At 37.7% G+C, this 12,598-nt stretch overlaps 1 protein-coding gene across 8 annotated transcripts in view; it reads right to left on the bottom strand.

Annotated features, from left to right (window-relative positions):
• rdgA (retinal degeneration A) overlaps positions 1 to 12,598 on the bottom strand; it is a 1,310,388-nt gene that overhangs the window by 428,161 nt on the left and 869,629 nt on the right. The window contains exon 1 of one of the 8 annotated variants that reach the window (XM_067783803.1): positions 10,212 to 10,793. The exons of the other annotated variants lie outside the window; for them this stretch is intronic. The gene's annotated coding sequence lies outside the window, so the exon portion shown is untranslated. Of the gene's footprint in view, positions 1 to 10,211; positions 10,794 to 12,598 lie in introns of those variants that run through there. 8 annotated transcript variants of the gene reach the window in all.

Raw genomic sequence — 12,598 nt, 5'->3', positions numbered from 1 at the left:
TGTACTAGTCGCTCCATAAAGACCTCACATAGACTGAATGTGTCCATAGTGTTATCAGATTTTGTTTGACAACCAAAAGTAAAAAACCCATTAGGCACCAGGACTTATGTTATAGAATAACTCCGTTACTAGGGCCCAGCTTAATTACTGCCTCGAGATCTGCCACCCCTAGTAGCTGAAGCTTTGAGTTCGCGAGCGCAGAACACGAATACAGAACGTGTTCAACCGTTTCTTTACTGCACCTCGCACTTCCTACATCTGCTGTTACTGACAAGGCCTAACCCAAAGGCATATGCCACCAGAACCCAGTGTTGTCCATCGTGAGCCTTAGGGATCTACTTATTTCTGGATCGACACAGTAAACAGCGAACCCGACGCCTTCCGTTAGTTTGGAACTGTCGGTATACAGCTGTGTTCTGCCTTTTTTGTCCTCTTGCAACAGCCCTCGGTTCTATTGTGGTGTCAAGATCTTCGATGCTCAGGCGCGATTTCAAATGGAAAAATCCATAAATATATATTAAAAACTAGTTACATATAGATATAAACATATGTATATACATATACAAACATACTAATGTGGTTATTATTGTATTAGCATATAGTTCTTTCAATTCTTTTAATTTTATTAATATAAATTTAAATTTTTGTTTACAGGGATCGCAATCGCAACAGACTGCCAATGATTTCGCAACTCGGCGCTCACACCTGCTCTCTGCGGAGCACAAATCAACCCGACATAATGCAGGAGTAGTGGGAAAAAAATTGGTACGTTGAAGAATGCTGCATAGCAACCGAAAGAAAGGACACTGCCTACAAGGCTGCCTTAAAAGCGAACGTCACAAAAAGAGGCAGAGGCAGAAAGGCGTAAGTGCGAGGAGCTTGAGCTTCTAGTCACCAGAAATAACGTCCGAATATTTTTCCAAAAGCCGGTGACAGCCAGAAGGTTTTAAGCCCGGGGCTCCTGTGAAAGTGTAAACGACGATCTGGTAACCGATGTCGATAAGTACTCCACTTATATTATGGAAAGAATACATATCTGTGCTCCTAAATAGAGAGAGCGATGAAAAGCCCAGGGAAGATGATGAATCACAGCCCACAATCGCTGATGATGGAATAAATGTTCCCCCACCCGATTATGACCAAGTCTGAACAGCAATAACCAGAAAAAAATAATAATAACAAAGCCGCGAGCGATGATGGATTGCTTGCGGAGTCTTTCAAATACTTGGCGCATGCATCAGTTTATTTGAAATATATGGTCGGACGAGTGCATGCCTGACAATTGTAATTTAAGTGTTCTTTGCCCAGTCCACAAGAATACAAACTCTCCTTCTTAGTCTCGCATATAAGGACCTGTAAAACATGTTGTGCGAAAGATTAAGGACCACCGTAAATCAGCTGATTGGACCTTATCAGCGGTTTAAGATTTGGTAAGTTTGACATCGGTCAGATTTTCACAATCCGCCAAAAAAGCCCGCGTAAAAAGAACAGAAAGGCACATCACCTCGTCGTCGCTTTTAAAACTGCCTTCAACTTCGTTTTCCCCTAAAACATATAGGGCTATGCAAAATGACGTTGAGCAACACAATCAAGATCAAAATTATGAAGGACCTCTCCAAGCCGTTCGAAACTAAACAAGGTTTCAGACAATGTGATCCCCTATCGCGCGATTTCTTTAATTTGATGCTGGAAAAATTAATACAAGCTGCAGAACTTAATCGCTCCGAAACATTATTCTACAAAAACATGCAGTTACTGGCGTATACTGACGACATTGATATCATCGGCCTTAACACCCGCGCAGTAAGTTCTGCTTACGCAAAACTGGAAGCAGAAGCGATTTGTTTGATGGTGAATGAGGACAAAACGAAAAACTCGCTGATGGAAACGTATATTTATCTAGGGATTAAGCATTTTTTAATTTAATGTATCTAATTTGAATAAACAGAAGATACATAATTCAAACATTTCAGATATAATTTTTGTTAAAACTTATTTTTGTGGGTTTCAGGAAAAATTGATAACGCCTGTTTCATAGTTATCAAATGAGGTAACACAAGAAGCTGATTTTTGAATTCTCACAAAATCCATGGGAGCCAGTTTCAAGAGGCTGCAGTGTTGTTATTTCTCGAATCAAAATAAAGGTTTCGGGCTAGGCTTCAAACGGTTATAGTGACGGTTTTGGTTTAATTCCTTTCTACGTGTACTTTCGCGAATCATGAAAAAGCCGAATGAGTTTCATTCATAGCCACTTTTACAGAAGCCTGAACCGCCGGTTTAATAAAGTCTAAAACAGATGGTTAGTGTAAGAGTTGCCTTTCTCAGATTATTCCCCACCAAACAGCCAAAATTAAAACAAATTGCTTCCAGAGTTTTGAAGAAATTGCCATCGGATAGGTGCTCAGAGAACACAACTAAAGTTGGTGCTCAACGTTAAAAATATTTTGTTTAGTTTCAAACTATTGCTTCTTTCTGACAGCGATACGGATCTGATAGATGCAAATTTTACTTAGAAATTTTAAAAACATTTTGCGAACATTGCATACTCCAATGGGAGCTCAGAATTTAAACACAAGCGACAGCGGAAGCAATTGCATTACAAAATGCACAAAAATGTATGCTATAAATTTACTCAAAACAAGATATACCCTCTTGCTATATAAGAAAGTGTTTTATCGAGCTCATGGTTGTCAGAAGATATGAGCCCAGGTTATTCTAAAGTCTGTGATGTTCCAAGGTCCATTACTTCGCAGGGTTCCTTCGTTGTGTTCGTAATCAGATCCTGATTTCAGTGTTTTGACATTAATTCCAAAAGGAGCTGACTTCCAACTGGTTTTTATTTAATTGAGCCTCGAAATAGTTTGCGTGGTCTTTGGCACCACGGAGTTTTTGCAATTGTTTCATTTCCATGGCTGAAGCCTAATGGTTAACAAATTTGGAATAAAGTGTCGCGGACCTGGCAAATCGGGTGATTTTAACGCCAGTGCAAATCATCATAACGCAGCTAGAATCACACCGGAATATTCCATGCTCTTGTCTAAACTATGCTCTTGTTTAGAATCAGCAATATAAGAAGCACGTTGTATGTCTTTCAATCAATGAATTGCGGACGCCTCTTTTAGTAAAATACTGAACATTTTAACAGGTCCTCAGAAACGAACGACAAGCGACACCGGATACAATTTGTTATACGTTGCTCCTAAAAGTATGCTACGTTATTGCAAAATGTTGCTATCAATTTAGCGTGCGTATAATGGACCCTACGCATAAAAATAAAAAAATTCTCTGACACGAGCAAAAGGTGGACATTTCGTTTGTGTGGCAAAAACCACCTTTTACTTAAAAACTCTAGTCTGAAAAATTGCAAACTTTTAATGCTTAAGACACAATATCCATGCTACTGGTAGAAGGGGTAGAAGGTACGCAAGACCTGGGAATTTTTGAACACGGTGCACTGTTGGACAAGCCGATAACTTTTAGCATAGTAATTCTGAACAAATTCTACCAACTGCATATATACCCAACAGAAATTTGGAATTAAAAGATTTTGCATTTTGTTTGAGATTAATATATTTTTATTATTGATGGAACTTAAAATCCTTGATAAATAAAAGTGTTTTGTAAGAAGTTTGCGTTACATTACCTAATAGGCTGTTTTGGGACTTAGATCTAGCCATTTGGCAGCCGAGCTTCTTCTGTCTGTTGTGTAGAACAAAGTTGTTTTCTACACGCAGCTTAGGTTTGTGGACAGTTTCTAATAGTTTTCTGGACTAATAAATTATGCTTTAACCAAAGAGCTACGTTGTTGTGCCGAATAGAGAGATCAACTGTAAGCTACGGATATCATCGGTCGTGTAGACACACACCCCAAGTAATTGCGGTTATGTAAATTTTTTTTTTACCTCGAAGTTTAAGAACGAAATTTTGTAAACCTTGTATATTCTACTAGGAGCACAGAAATTAAATATAAGCGGCAGTGGAAACAGTTGCTCCTAAAAGTATGCTACATATTAACAACACACTACGGAAGCAATTCTGTTTCATGCATTATATATCCTACTACGACAGCTGAATATAGTGATCTTGCTTTAATGGAATTGGAATCTTTGTTTGTTTCTGTAAATATGCTCTCTTTTTTTTACGACATTTTTTAATTCCTTGTCATATCATTGCATTTATTTTTTGTGCGTGTCTCCAACTTTCTACAAAACTTTGTTAAATTCCAGATTGAAATTAGAAAATTAATCAATTAAAACTATTAAGTTCACAGATACCTGGTCCTCAAAAAAGGGAGCTGATTTATGCAGTCTCGTCTCTCTGGTAAATAAGGTGACATATCCGCAAACACTATGAAGAAGTTCGGAATCCAAGAACTCATCCTATTAATCTAAAAGAGAACGAAAATACCGTCACCCTTATACATGCGCGGTTGCTAAATTCTTAGAGTTCACTGCCCAATTCTCTCATAAGAGGAAAGTATACCCCCCTAAAGAATACCACGTCACCCTAGCTCAACTTCGATCTGAATATTGGTGTAGGTTAAACTCTTACTTATCCAGAATCAACCCTGATATACGTAACGTGTTTCATTTATATTTACTTATGTCTCCACAAACCATTTTTTTCATTATTATAGAAGCATCACCTCTAACACCAATGTCTCCATGCTCCAACACTGTTGATACTGACAGTTTCCTTGGACTTCAGGTAGAGGATATGTGTGGAAATTCGTGAGTTACCACAGCTATGAAACAGGTTCAAGCACGGAAGATGAAGATAATTCATCAAATGAAAATTTCCTTGGAAATCTTTACCCAAGGCTTCTTGACGTAGGTCCGCGGACTCAAAAACCGTATAAAAAGAAGTCAGGACAAATTATCATAACGCAGTATGAAGCGCACGGTAATATTCCATGTTCTCGAAAGGCAAATTGATCCATGGCTTCTCTTGTCATTCCTATAGAACCTGCAATTTAAGGTGCACGTTGTCTGTCCGTCTTCTGCACTGTCATTACCAATGAATTGCGGACGCCCCTTTTAGTAAAATACTGAGCATTTTAACAGGTCCTCAGAAACGAAAGACAAGTGACTCCGGAAACATCTTGTTATACTTTGCCCCTAAAAGTATGCTTCGTTATTGCAAAATGTTGCATATAATTTTACCGTGCGTATAATGAACCCTACGCATAAAAATTTAACATTTTCAAACACTGGTTTCTGGGTATTTGAGTAGCAAAAACTACTTTTTACTTAAAAAGTCGAGTCTGTAGTATAAAACACATTCGGGACTGAGACTTATAAACCTGCATTAAATAAGTATACTTATACAATAAGAACAGCAAAAAAAAACTGAATAAAGCATCTTACATTCAGTCATCTTCACTCGGGGAGGATAGAATTTCAGCCTGTGTGCTAAAACTTTTTAGTGTTTTCTGTGATAATAAAATTTAATAAATAGATAATTGTGGTAGGCTTCTTAAACTTTGAGCTTTAACTTTTTTAATTAAGAAATATTTACATTAATCTTAGAAGTTTTAAAAACAACTATTGTTTTGTTAAATTATTATCAAAAAATACAATGTTCCTCGAAATTCAATTGGAAGTGAAAATGGAAAATTGTTTTGAACGTAGACTAAACAGAAATAAACTATGCTTTAGTGTACTTTTCTGACTACAACTTGAAAACTGGCATTTTAATTATTGTATTATATAACAACTCCTGAGTGGAATAGCACCCTATTTCCGATGTCGTTTCGAAAAACGCCCAATCTGAGCAAAACCAAAAACAAATTCTGAAATCGGGCGTTTTTGAAAAATATTATAGACAGGGAGTTTTCGATCTTACAATGGAGATAGGGTGATCCTCCTCTCAGTCTCCGATAAGGTGTTCTCAATAACTTGTAGCCGTCTGTATGATTTGCAGTAAGAAGAAGGAAATTATGCCCTTCTCTATTTCAGTTTCTGTCAGCATGTATTTTGTTCGGCAGAGGCTTTGATTAGCGACTACCAGCAGAACCGATATCCTTACCCTACGGCTATAACTTATTAGGCGCAAAAACTTAGCACTTTGGTTAAAGCATAATTTTATTAGTCTAGAAAACTATAAACAACTGTCCACAAACTTAAGCTGCGTGAAATTTAACAAACAACTTTCTTTTACGCAACGGGCAGAAGAAACTTTGCCAAGAACTAAGTGTTCAAACTATCTCAACAAGAGTGTCTAATAGTTTATCGAAATGGCATTTTTCACAAAACTGTCTGTTACGTAACATATTAGAAACTTCTTACAAAATTCTTTTATTCATCAGAGATTTCACGTTTCATCAATAAAGAAAATATATTCAGTCAAAATAAAATAATAAAAATAAAATTTAAAAGAACTTCCAATTACCGAATTTATGTTGGGTATGTACGCAGTTTATTGAAATTGTTCAGCATTACTATTGAAAAAATTATCACGTTGTCCAACAATACCTCGGGCTCAAGAATATATCGATCTACCTCAACTTCTACCATCACACACACAGTGGCGCATAGTCATAGTCAAAATAAAATAGGTTTTAAATTTAGCTGCAGCTTTTTTCACACATAGCTTATCGAAAATTATGTCAAAAAGCTGCAACTAAATTTAAAATATATTTTATTTTGATTATGACTATGCGCCATTGTGTCTTAAGCATTAAAAACTTTCGGACTAGAGTTTTAAGTAAAAATGTCCACCATTTACTCGTGTCTGAGAAAAGTTTTTAGTTTTATGCGTACGGTCCATTATACGCACGGTAAAATGATATGCAACATTTTGCAATAACGAAGCATAGTTTTACGTGCAAAGTACAACAAGCCGTTTCCGGTGTCACTTGTCGTTCGTTTCTGAGGACCTGTTAAAATATTAAGTATTTTACTAAAAACTGCGTCCGTCCGCAATTCATTGATAATGACAGTGCAGAAGACGGACAGACAACGTCCACCTTAAATTGCTGACTCGATAGGAATGGTATCAATTTGCCCTTCGAGAACATGGAATATTACGGTGCGCTTCATACTGCTTTATGATAATTTGTCCTGACTTCTTTTTATAAAGTTTTTGAGTCTGCGGACCTATGTCAAGAAGCCTTAGGTAAACATCAAATACCATACTAAATTTTGAGGAGGAACCATCTTATTCGGTGCCTTATTTAATAAATTATCTTCATCTTTCGTGCTTGAACCTGTTTCATAGCTGTGGTAACTCACGAATTTCCACCCATATCCTCTACTTAAGCACAAGGAGACTGGCATTATCAACAGTGTTGGAACATGAAGACATTGGTGTTAGAGGGGATGGTTCTATAATAATGAAAAAATGGTTGATGGAGACATAGGTAAATATAAATAAACGTTACGTATATCAGGGTTGGTTCTGGATAAGTAAGAGTTTAAAAAAAAAAAATAAAAATAAATGTAAGGCGCGATAACCTCCGAAGAGATCTAAGGCCGAGCTTCTCTTCCAATTTGCGTCGTGCTCCTCTTGATTTTTCCCTACAAATTGGCCGGACGGGACCTACATGTTTTATGCCGACTCCGAACGGCATCTGCAAGGCAGATGAGTTTTCACTGAGAGCTTTTCATGGCAGAAATACAATCGGAGCGCTTGCCAGACACTGCCGAGGGGCGACCCCGCTTAGAAAAATTTTCTTCTAATTGAAAAATCGTATTTCTAAAATTTTGATGTTGCTTTGCCCGGGAGTTGAACCCAGGGCATACGGAGTGATAGGCGGAGCACGCTACCATCACACCACGGTGGCCACCAAGAGTAAGAGTTTAACCTACACCAATATTCAGATCGAAGTTGAGCAAGGGTGACTTGGTAGTCTTTAAGGGGGTATACTTTCCTCTTATGTGAGAATTGGGCAGTGAACTCTAAGAATTTAGCGACCGTTCATGGATAATGGTGAGGGTATTTTCGTTCTTTTTTAGATTAATAGGATCAGTTCTTGGATTCCGAACTTCTTCATAGTGTTTGCGGACATGTCTCCTTATTTACCCGTAAGACGAAGCTGCATGAATCAGCTTACTGTGTTGAGGACCAGGTATCTGTGAACATAATAGTTTTAATTGATTAATTTTCTAATTTTTATCTGGATTTTATCGAAGATTTGTAGAAAGTTGGAGACAAATGCAAAAAATAATTGCAATGATGTGACAAAGAATAAAAAAAGGTAGTAAAAAAAGGACAGCATATTTACAGAAGCAAACAAATATGGATTCCAATTCTATCAAAGCAAGATCACTATATTCAGCTGTCGTAGTAGGATATACAATGCATGAAACAGAATTGTTTCCGCAGTCTGTTAATACTTGGCATACTTTTAGGCGCAATGTTAATACAACTGTTTCCGCTGTTGCTTGTTTTTAATTTCTGAGCTCCTAGTAGGATATACAAGGCTTGCGAAATCTTCGGCTTTCTTTAACTTCTAGGTAAGGAAAATTTGGATCTGTCAGGCTTCTTGTAGCTGTCAGAAAGAAGCAAGCCCCACAATAGCTTCGGATTAGCACAATATTTTTAACAGTCAGGATCATTCGCATTCGCGGTTAAGGAAGTATTTATGAGTACATATATAAGAAAGCAGCTTGGTCTGATAAAGGTTCTAAGTCTACTGCAACACCTTCTTTAATACTGTGGGTTTAAGCTAAATAGACATCTGGCAGGGGTAATTTAGATAACGAGTTTTCAAGTGAAAATACAACTACAAGTTTTTAAAGCCTTAATCAGCCTGTGTAACCGTCTTCGAGATCGGCTAACGATAACCTTAGGGCAAGACATCTCCAAGTTTTAAGACATTTTTTGAAGGAGTATGTTAAGACGTGTTTCCCACCGTGCAGGCGCAATATGCGTTTTCAATTTAGACGAATAAGCTGTTAGCCTGTGCCAGTATTTAGATTGAAGTTATGCGAGTATCGCAGATCTCTCTTGGCAGATTGGATTATTCTACTGCTGTGGACTTTGATTGTACTCCAATTTTCATACGAACGTATGTGCGCCATATCTCACGTTCTGTTCATGGAGGTGCCTTCTCATCCATGTGGAAAGAAACACCGACCGAAGAAAGCCGAAAAACAATTGGTACGATTTTAGTACTATGCAGTTAGATTGAACTGGCCGGCGAATGAAGGACTTACATTGACTGAGTGCGTCCATAGCGTTACCACAATTTGTTTGACGACACAACGTAAGAACCCATATAAGGCACCAAAACTCATGTTACAGAATAACTACGTCCTCTTGGCAAATACTAGACGTTTTCAAGGACCCCGCACCTCCTACATCTGCTCTGCGACGCCAGAAGGCAGTGTCCAGTTAGTATGCGCATTGTGAGCCATAAAGCTTGTCTCTATAGATATATGACCTTTTGATGGCTCATATTCAAATCCAAAAATTTTTATTTCTTAAATTCAATTACAAATATAGTACATATTTTCACGACATTCTCGCTTTTTTCTGTAATTATTTTACGTGGGGAGCCACCAACCATATCGGCCATGTGTAATCCTTACTATATTCCACCTTGCATTGTGGGCAATATAAGCAACGTTGGCAGCAAGAGAGCGAGCACCGATTCACTAATATGGGCGCCCGATCCACAAAAAATTCACTGGAGGAAGTTAAGTTCCTACCAACGACCTGTAACTCTGCAAAGATGACATCCGGCCCCATATTATGTACAACACAACCAAAAGATCTAGAGGAACAGCAGCTGGCTGTATAAAAAGTCAACGGCTTCCTTCAAATAGTAAAGATTTGTGAACTCCGTTTTTGAAACCGTATTCTCAGGCATCGCATAGGATGAAAACATACTTTACAGGGAGACGCGCGTCACCTTGCCTCAACTCGATTGAGCATATTGAGAGGGACGAATCACTGTGGCCGCCGATAAACTTGAAGTCATACGAGCGCTGCTATCTGCTTGACATCAAGATAGGGTTTTACGACTGCCGAAAAAATGTGGCCTTGGTATAAAGTGTAAGTACGCTGCCTGATGGAGAGCAAAAGTTATGGTCAACCGGAAAAGTCATGTCCAACTTGATTAGTCAAAGGGAAATGTTATGTCTTCCAACAGGAAAAGTAAATAGTAAACATTTCAAAATAGATTTCTAAGCTGAAATTTTCTAGACAGAGCCGTCAATACTTGACTAGACCATATCATAAATATCCTTTAAAGTTTTTTTTTTTACTTTTATGGTCCATACATTCACGCCAAAGAGTGTTTTAAGCCCGGATGAGCGCGTCGCCACCGACAGCAATATTGGACGCAGTCACTAAATTCGTTGCATTGACTCAACGACTGAACGCAATGATGCACGCGCGGGCACTTCACAATTATTTTGTTTGTTGTACCCGCAAAAATACTCCCAGAAGGTTTAGGGGAGTGTTGCGGATGTGGCCAGACCATTTCCGGGTATCAACGTGGTGCGTTCCGGTACTAACACCTCTGTTACTAGCCCGACTGCCAGGGAAACATTTTTTAGCCCCTTACCACAATGGGGATAACACGCGGTGGTCTATATTTTTGTTATAGCTATACTTCGCCCCAGCCAATAAGTTATATGAAATTTGTAGTTCAAATAGGGTTGTTTCTGTAGAGGCGTTGCTTCTACATTGCAATTCAAATGATGGTACATTGCGTATGTCGGAGTTGATTCTGGATAAGTGTCGAATTTGTGCCAGAGTGACGCGTCCCTCCTTGGGAAGTCTGCTGTTCTAAGATTCTGCCGACCATGGTAGTTCTGAGCGTAGCGTTTTCACAGCCCTGGAAACAAAGAAGAAATATACAATATTTAAAATCAAATAAAACAAAATTAAATTAAAATAAACTAAAATCAAATAAAAAAAATATTTGGCGCAATTTCCGCACGCGGAGAGCGTCTCTTCCAGTTCGCGTCGTGTTCCTTTTAGTTTCTCTTACAAATTGGGGGGAAGGAACCTGGATGTTTTATACCGACTCCGAACGAATAAAATAAAATAAAGTAAAAACAGATTAAAAATAAATTTAAAAAAAATGAATAAAAATAAAGTAAAATAAATTAAACAAAATCGATTTTTAATCCACGAGTTATGGGTTTGTTATCGATTTATCATCAAAAGTTACCGATATGGTATCAAATTGTTATCGGATTATTACCAATTTCTTATTGGAGTTTTATCGCTTTGTTATCAAACAGCTATCGATTACTTGAGAAGTTATTGATATGTTACCAAAAGAATTGAACTTGTTTTCGGAAACTTATGGATTTGTTATTGGAGTGTTACCAATTTGTTATCGGCGTGCTATTGATTTGGTGTAGAAAAGCTATCGATTTGGTTTATCGATTTGGTATCGAAAAGTTATCAATCTCAATGCCTTACAATTTTTTTATCATATTGCCATAATCGGTTTGTTATGAAACAACTGCCGATGAAAATTCAAGACAAAAATTAGATGACACATGTGTAACCCTTCGATAACAAGTAGATGAGGAAACAATAAGAAGACGATGTCAAGCTGATAACAGAGCGAAATTTGACGATAGTAATTTGCTATCAATATTAAACCCATAATAAAACAATAACTTGTCGGTATCGATTGTTACCGATAAGAAGCCGATGAAGCTTTTCTCAAAAAATGCGAAACTATTTGTTTCTGATAATGTGAATCTGTTGAGAACCGGGTACTTTTTAGAACAGGATATTTTTTTAAAGCCGGGTACTTTTTCAGGATCGAGTACTGTTTTGGATCCCGGTACTTTTTCAAGACTAGCTAACATTTTTGTGTCCGGGCACTTCATAGAACGGGTTACCTTTTATGATGGCATACTCTTTCATAACCGTGTCCTTTTTTGGATCAGGGTTTCTGAGATCGCCAGTAGTGCACACAGTTTATTTGAAACCAACTTGTAGTAAGGTTCCTCTCATACTTGTGGCGATCTACCTTGAGTTCATTTTCCGAATTATGCCGTACTAAATTCGATTTTTCCTATTAATTGTGTCGATTGAAATACTTTTTTGGCCGGAGTGTCTTCGCCCTGCAAAGCCTTTGGGAAGAATTTTTCAGAAATGTAAAAAAAGCCAAAATCCCGATAGCTCAACAGAAGCCCGCAAAAAAATTGTCATTAAAGCCAGCATCTACAAAAAATCTGACAGTATATCGGTGGATCATCCTATTACGGCCGCTACTTGCCGAAGCCTTCTATCAGAATATTCTTGAAAAACATCATATCTCAGAACTCGGTTGGATATTGGGGTTATGTGATACAACTTTGTATATGGTCTATTGTATTTACTAAGACAGCATAACTTTAGCCCTGCTAAATTCACCTTATCAAATATGTATTAAGGAAAATCCTAGAAGTGTTTTTCAGGGCTTCAGTTTAGGACACGCTGAAAAGAGTGCCGAAAGCAATCGCAATTTATGTGATGTAAACTTTATTAAATTGCTTAAGCACTTAAATTTTGAAATTATATGAGCTGATGATCTAATATTGACACCTCATATGCAACTGGTTTTTTCGTTTTTTCATTAGGCAACAATCCTGCACCCCTTCCTGTACACCTCGTCATTATTTCTACCCGCTATCGCTACCTA

This window comes from Eurosta solidaginis, chromosome 4, assembly GCF_040869045.1.
Source record: "Eurosta solidaginis isolate ZX-2024a chromosome 4, ASM4086904v1, whole genome shotgun sequence".
NCBI lineage: Eukaryota > Metazoa > Arthropoda > Insecta > Diptera > Tephritidae > Eurosta > Eurosta solidaginis.
Note: the sequence above shows the minus strand (reverse complement) of the source record. Positions and strands in the feature narration are given on the sequence as shown.